The sequence below is a fragment of the Tenrec ecaudatus genome, chromosome 4, assembly GCF_050624435.1.
Source record: "Tenrec ecaudatus isolate mTenEca1 chromosome 4, mTenEca1.hap1, whole genome shotgun sequence".
Taxonomy (NCBI): domain Eukaryota; kingdom Metazoa; phylum Chordata; class Mammalia; order Afrosoricida; family Tenrecidae; genus Tenrec; species Tenrec ecaudatus.
Genome location: NC_134533.1, coordinates 110,882,935 through 110,890,666, shown reverse-complemented (window position 1 = coordinate 110,890,666; position 7,732 = coordinate 110,882,935). Strand labels below are relative to the sequence as shown.

The following is a 7,732-nucleotide window of genomic DNA, read 5'->3' as shown; positions in this document are numbered from 1 at the left end:
TAGTTGTCCTCATCTTTCTCAAAACATTTTCTTCCTACCTGAGACCTTGATATCAGCTCCTCATTTTCCCCCTACCTCCCCACTCCCCGCTCCCTCATGAATCCTGATAATTTATAAATAATTATTTTGCCATATCTTACACTGTCAAACATCTCCCTTCATCCACTTTTCTGTTATCCATCCCCCAGGGAGGAGGTTATATGTAGATCCCTGTAATCAGTTCCCCCTTTCCATTCCATCCTCTCTCTACCCTCCTGGTACCTCACCACTCTCACCACTGGTCCTGAGGGGATCATCTGTCCTGGATTCCCTGTGTTCCCAGTTCCTATCTGTACCAGTGTACATCCTCTGGTCTACCCAGATTTGTAAGGTAGAATTGGGATTATGATACTGGGGGAGAGGGAAGCATTAAAGAACTAGAGGAAAATTGTATGTTTCATCATTGCACCCTGGCTGGCTCGTCTCCTCCTCACGACCCTTGTGTAAGGGGATGTCCAGTGGCCTACAGATGGGCTTTGGGTCTCCACTCCACACTCCCCCTCATTCACAATGATATGATTTTTTGTTCTTTGATGCCTGATACCTGATCCTGTTAACACCTCATAATCACACAGGCTGGTGTCCATGTGGGCTTTGTTGTCCCCGACAGATTCTAATGAAGACCGGTCATAAAATAAGGTACAACTCCAAAAGAAGACATTGGAGAAGAAGCAAGCTGAGCCTATAAGGAGTTGCCCATGTGATAGCACTCATGTTGACATAGGTTCATCTTCATTCTGCCATGTCTATTTAAATCATCTGCCATGATCTGATCAATAAAACATGTATTAGAAAACTTCTAGTTTTGTCTTTGTTTTTAATGCTTCTGCATGTGGAGAATGACTTGCTAATCAATATGTGAGAACTTTGGTTACAAATAATAATAATAACTTTTAAAAAATCCCTGTGTACTACTGAGCCTGTAGCAGCTTGGTCAGCTCTCAGGTGTAATTCCAGGTGACTTTGGTGGTGGGCTGCCAGGGTCAGCTAGCTTGTTGTTGCCTGGCAGCATGGAGAATTGTCCACATACCAGGTGCTCTAGAGGTGGGCACTGTCACCTCACTTCTCCACCATCACGACTCAGGGATTGTTCAGATGATTGGACTTTATTGATTCTCCTGACTTGCACAATGTTATTATTTTATGCTCACTAGTTTGGGTAGACATTATTCTATGCTACAAAGGACATTTGTCTGTCTTCCTGCAAAGAGAAGTCAGAATATTATTTCATTCCCGACATCCAAGGAGGGAAAGCAGGGCTGAAGGAATCACAGGGTTGGGGGAGCTATGAAAGGGAGAACAAAATGAGAGGTGCAGTGAAGGCAAAATAAGAAGTGGCCTGTGACCATTTGTTCATTCCACAGATATTTACTAAGCACCTACCATGTACCTAGCACTGTGCTCAGCGCTGAGGATTCAATGCCAGAAAGTAGCCATGGTCCCTGTCCTCAGAAACATCCAATCTAACGGGAATGCCTGAGAAATAAACAAACCATTCTACTACCCAACACACCACCATTGAGCCAATTCCAACTCATAGGGGCCCTACAGGACAGAGTAGAACGGTCCCTTGTGAGTTTCTGAGACTGTACCTTTTTTTTGCGCAAGCTCCATTTTATTAAGCGGGATTTTGCAGTGGAACTGGGGCGCTTAAAAAATTTGACAGCCTGGGCCCCCAGGGCAGCTCTCCGGCCCCTCCCCACCAAGATCTCTGAAACAACAGCTGGGTATCAAATGACTTTAGATTTTATCTAAAGGAAAGGTACAAGTGGAAGAACAGAAGTGGATGCCTGGGTACAATTTCTCAAAAAGGGACAGGTCTACCCAACAGGCACGGGCTGCCTTGGTGACTTGGGGAAGGCGGGGCTGCCGCTTAGCTCTCTCCACCACTGTCTCCCAGGGTATGCTTGTCGGCGAGATACTCGGCCAGGCTGGACTCTGGGGCCCCCATCTTGCGCAGGTTGGTGATGTAGTCGCCCAGCTCTTTGATGGATTTCACCTGCTCGTCCAGGTACTGTGTCTCGATGAAGTCACAGAGATGGGGGTCATTCCTGTCCGTGGCCAGTTGGTGCAGCTGCAGCAGGGACTGGTTGATGCTCTTCTCCAGGTGCAGGGCACACTCCATGGCCTTGAGCCCGCTCTCCCAGTCGTCACGGTCTGGTGTCTTGATATCCTGGAGGAAGATCCGGCCCCCTCGTTGGTTCTGCAACTTCATCGTTTCCCGGCGTGTTCTCTCTCCTCGTGAGACTGGTGCAGAAAGTATTTGGCAAAGTTCTTCAGAGCCACGTCATCCCGGTCGAAGTAGTAAGACGTGGACAGGTAGACGTAGGAGGCACAGAGCTCCAGGTTGATCTGGCGGTTGATGGCGGCCTCCGAGTCCTGATTGTAGTTCTGGCGCACCTGCGAAGGAGACAGTCATGGCGGTGGTGGAGGACTGGGGGCGTCGAGAGTATGGCTGAGAGGTGCTGCTGGAGGGCGCGCTGGGAGGCCTGTTGGCTTGAGAAAGGCTGGTGAGCACCAAGTTCTGTTCAAGCACTGTTGAAGCAGGAGACTGAGGCTGCTCTGCGATGAACGTCTGGCCGAGACTGTAACTTTTTACGGAGTAGAAAGCCTCATAATTCTCCTGTGAAGCAGCTGGTGGTTTCGAACTATCGACCTTGTGGTTGGCAGTCCAATGCACCTCTTGGGCGCCTCGCCATTCTACTGAAGTTCTACAGACGCTATGCAGAGGAAGGAGCTAAGGAGGCTGCTCGGAGTGCCTTCTGGAGGAAGTCATGTGGAAGAGGCTTACTGTACATGTTCCTGTCCTCTGTTGCTAAAGGCTGATCAGTCCCATTTCACGAGGTCTGAGCTCAGTAGACGTGTGAAGCATATCAGAACTGACAGCTCTCGTTCCCCAAAGACATGTGTAGGTCAAGAAATAGGCAAAACACGAAAGCCCAAATACAACAGATACAGCTTTATGTCCTTTCTATGATCCATGGATGCTTATAACTGGACCAATGTAGAAACTGGGGCTGCTTCAACTTTTATGGTTGACGATGAATGTAAGGAAGTTTATGGAATCCTTTATCTGACTCTGACATTGTCGTTTTTGAGTCTCGGTTGACTATTGGTGCCTAACAAACTACCCCAAAGCTCAATGGTTTAAATCAATAAGTTTATTATTGCTCTTGGGGGTGTGAGTGATTCTTCTGATCTCAGCTGGGCTCACTTCTGTGCCTGAACTCCTGCGTGGATCAGACAGATAGCTCTGCTGGTCTTGCCTCTTCTCTCTCACATGTCTGGAGATTGACTGCCTGTCGGCCCATCTGGGGTGACTTGATTGGGACAAATGGGCTTTTCTCTGTCCTTCAGCAGGTTAGACTTGCTCTGCTCACATGTGGAAAAGTTCTGAGAGAGCAAAGGGAAGGAGGTGAGGCCTCGTGATAGTTAACCTTATATGTCAACTTGAGCAGACTATATAAAAACAAAACCAGCAGCAGCGAGAACAAAAACCCACTGCTCTCGAGGTAGCTAGGATTCACAGGCACCCCGTGGGACCAGACAGACCTGCTCCAAAGTGTTTCCAACGCTATACATTTTTACAAAAAGCAGACTACTGCATCGTTCTTCCGTGGAGCAGCTGGTGGGTTTGAGTTGCCAGTCATTCAGTTACCAGTGGATCTCTTCATCGGTGTGCCGCCATGGCTTCTTGGCTAGTGCATATCACTTCTTGCCTAGCTTACATCACCTATGTTATTTAGCCAAACACTAATCTCAATGTATCTGTGAAGGGATCTTGTTAGATGTGACCAACACCTGAAATTAGTTGACTCCAAGTAAGGGAGATCACTCTCAGGAATGCAGGTGGGTCTCATGTAACCAACTAAAGCCCTAAGAGCAAACACTGAAGTTTCCCAAAGGGGGGGATATTACAAAAGCAAAAGGGCCTGAGCTTCCAGGCTGCTAACCTGCCCTATAGAAATTGGACTTGTGATTCCTTATAATCATGGGACCCAACTGTATAAATATGCAGGTAGCATCTAGGACTGCCATGACAGGACTACTGCACATGAATGGCTATAACAAACATTCTCCACAGTTTAAGGGACAGAAGACTGCATTCAGGGTACTGGCTCTATGGGAAGGCATTCTTTCTCTTTGTAGTCTCTGGGGAAATGTCAACATTTGTGGGCCTGGCATTCTTTGGGGATTTCTGTGTGTCTTGGCACCGATCCCTTCTTGGGTCTAGGAGGTTCTCAGTGCAGGAACCCTGAGTCCACAGGACGTGCTCCCCTCCCAGCTCTTCTTTCTTGGTGGCAGTAAGTCCCTTCCTCTGCTTGCCTCCCTCGCCTTTTATCTCTTGTAAGATGAAAGGCAATGCAGGTCACGTTCCAGTGACCCTCCCTTATATAAGGTCATGATTGTGACCTAAATAAGGGTGATGACTTAAGCGTAGTGCACCCCACTCTAACCTTGTCTCATTAACCACAGGCAGAGGACAGGATTAGAACACACAGCAAAAAGGACTGGGAATACCAATACTGACGACCACCATCCAACCAAGTTGACACATATTTGGGGGGACATGATTCAATCCATGACCAACAGACAAACTCACTTCTATTGAGCCAGTTTCATTTCCTAGGGACACCACAGGACAGAGTAGAATGACCCCCGTGGGTTTCCAAGGCTGTAACTCTGTCTGGGAGCTGAGAGTCTCATCTTTCTCTTCAGAGTGACTGGAGGGTTTGAATTGCTGACCTGTGGTTAGCAACTCGGAAAGTTTTGGAATACCCAGTGTTTCTCTAGTACTTGTGGTTATAGCTCATGTCTCATGTGTGCTCTGGGTCTCATCACAATGAGCCACGGGGAAGGGACCTAGATATCAGGGCCCTAAGACTTTGCTCACTCTCCTTGGTAGTTTGTCCAGTTTTCCCAATTGTTTGGGGTAGAAGCCAGCCAAACCAAGGGCCTTAAGGACAAATGCCCATTAGACAATGCTGGTCCGCTTTACTGACCGTAATCATCTCCAACTGAGCGCTGATAAGGATTGATTTGCCCTGGTCAAAAGACAGACTCATGGAACAACGTGATTGGCAGGTCACCCATCCAGCAAGAGTGCCACGTGCACTGATCTGCCTTTCGTGGACATCTCATGCATTGCTGCGCCCTGGGACTAGCTTGGGGTCATTGCTGGAAAAAGCTAAACCAAAGGTTTCCTGTATTGGACCCAAAGGTACCACGGCCAGAGGAGTACTGAATGCCTGCCATTCTCCCCTAGACCAACATAGACGGCACCTTCTGAATGTTGTGTTTTTCCAAACTCTGCTTCTTTGGAAGTGACATGGGAGCACAGTTTCTTGACTTCACACCAGGAGTTGTCGGGATTGTTATGAGAGGCCGTCAAGTCGGGCTCCAACTCCTGGCACCGCGGGCACAGCAGAAGTCAGTGCTGCCTGGTCCTGCATCGTGGTTCTCAAAACGGGTTGTTCGTCAGATGGCTGTGACCTCTAGAGTATTCACAGACCGCTGTTTGGAAGCAGCTGGTTAGGCCTCTTTCTAGTTCTAGTCCAGAAACTCTGTTGAAGCCTGTTTAACATCACAGTACCAAATGAGCCTCCGTTGGCAGACAGGTAAGTGGTGGTGGCCCATAGGGCGCGTTGGCTGGAGATCAAACCTGGCTCCCCCTACAGGCAAGATGAGAAGTCGTCCACAGAACCACTGCTGCCTCACCCTCACTGCTGCCTCACTGCCTCTCCCTTCTCAGTTGTACTAGTAGGAAGCCGAGGAAGGGCTCTGGCAGTGTCCATTTGGGCCTGAGTGTTGCCATAGCTTAGTCAACTCTCCCCATAGAGAGGGACTGCGGTGACCTGCACGTGGAGGAAGAGTGAGTTCCTAGAACGATGCCAGGGGGTGAAGATGGGGGAGCGGAGAGGTAAGCCTTCTTAGAAAGGCAGGGGATAGGAGAGATGGTGTGGTATTTATTGTGATATTATTATGCTTTATTCAGACTAACTTGCAGGCACTATTGGCTACCCATTGGCAAATTTTCAAATAATTATGACTCACTGCCATCAAAATGATTTCAACTCATAACGATCCTCTCGAGAGAGCAGCACTGTTCTAGTGGGTTTCTGAGACTGTAACTCTTCATGGGAGTAGAAAGCCTCGCCTTTCTCCTAAAGAGGGGCTGGCGGATTGAACTGCTGACCTTGAGGTTAGTAGCCCAACATGCAGCCTCCTAGACTCCAGGATGCCTCTTGTTTTCACTAAAACAAAGGGACCTTTCAGAGTGTAAGCAGTGATTCATTTTTCCCTTCTTGTAGAAGCTAAAGATGCCTGAATATTTACAAAGACAACACAAATGCTATGTGCAATTTTCAGATGTCTTTTTTCTTTGCATTTTAGTTATTTGAAATCAAAAGGCAAAAAAAATACCCTCAAAGCTCTGATTTTATATAGACTGGGGTATCCTTTTCTTCTATGAACTCCAACCCAAACTCACTGCCGTCAAGCCAATGCTGACTCCTGGCAGCCCCTTGTGCGTTTCTGAAACTGTGACTGTTTGTAGGCTTAGAAAGCCCAGCCTTTCTCCTGAGGAGCTGCTAGTGGTTTCAAACTGCCGACCATGCCGATCGCAGCCCACCTTGTAACCACTACACCCTGGGGCTCCTACTAGAAGGTAAAAATGGATGGCTGGTTATGGTCTGAGATGTACTTTTCCTTTTACTCCTCATTTTCAATTTCATTGGCTCTCTAGCGTGTTGGTTTATGGAATGTTAACAAAAATCGAAGTCAAAATGGTTTTTGAGCTCCCGGTTTGTTAACATCGGGATTGATGGGGGTCTATTTCATGGACGGGCTGGCCAACGGGTAGAAATAGCGGTGTTCCAACTCGCAGCCCAGGCTTTGCTGTGGCGCCTTGGTGTGTGTCCACGGCCCTCTCTCTCACTGCTCCGCACAGTCTCACGAGCTCTCAGGCCTCACACGGCCCATCTGCTCGCTGCATGGATGGACTCTGAGGAAAAGAGGGAGCGCATAATGGCCGAGCTTTATAGAGGAAAACAAGCTGCTAATTGTCCCCGTGGAGAGCTCCTGGATTGCCCCTTCTATAAACAGTGGTCCAGAGGAAGCGGATACAATAAATGAAGGAGGAAAGGAACTGCTGCTGAGGAAGGTAAATGCCCCAACTTCACAAGACTCGCAACTGCCAGTTGGAAATAGTTGCAGTGTATGAGGCCACAACAATTCTAGGAAACAACTTGAGGGTGGCTTACGTGCCACATCCACAAGCCCACCCTTCCACATCTGCCACGTTCCTGAGACCACCAGGTTTCCTAAAAGGTCTCCCTCCTTACCAATCTCCTTCCAGCCCACCCTCTGCTCACACTACTTCCTGCTGGGAGGAGGCTGGCTTCCAGGATGTGGCTCATCTTGTTGAGGGGTATTGCTTACTGAGAGATGGCGGGTAAAGAAAAGGGGGAACTGGCAGCAGTCATTTCTGTCAGAGCAAAATTGGTGTGTATCTTCCTGATCACTTCAACTGCACAAGAATGAAAAAGCAAAGATGCCAGCCCTTCCTCTTTCCTCATCCCCTGCCTCGGGTCGTGGCCATTTTGTCCATTGCTGGCCACGCACAACTGGATGAGCCACTAATGTCCACACACATTTATGGGTTTGTTTTCAGACATACAATGCGGGTGTCAAA

At 48.3% G+C, this 7,732-nt stretch overlaps 1 pseudogene; it reads right to left on the bottom strand.

The window, feature by feature from the left end:
• Positions 1 to 1,912: 1,912 nt before the first annotated feature.
• LOC142445989 (ferritin heavy chain pseudogene) lies at positions 1,913 to 2,448 on the bottom strand (annotated as a pseudogene).
• Between the last annotated feature and the right edge of the window lie 5,284 nt (positions 2,449 to 7,732).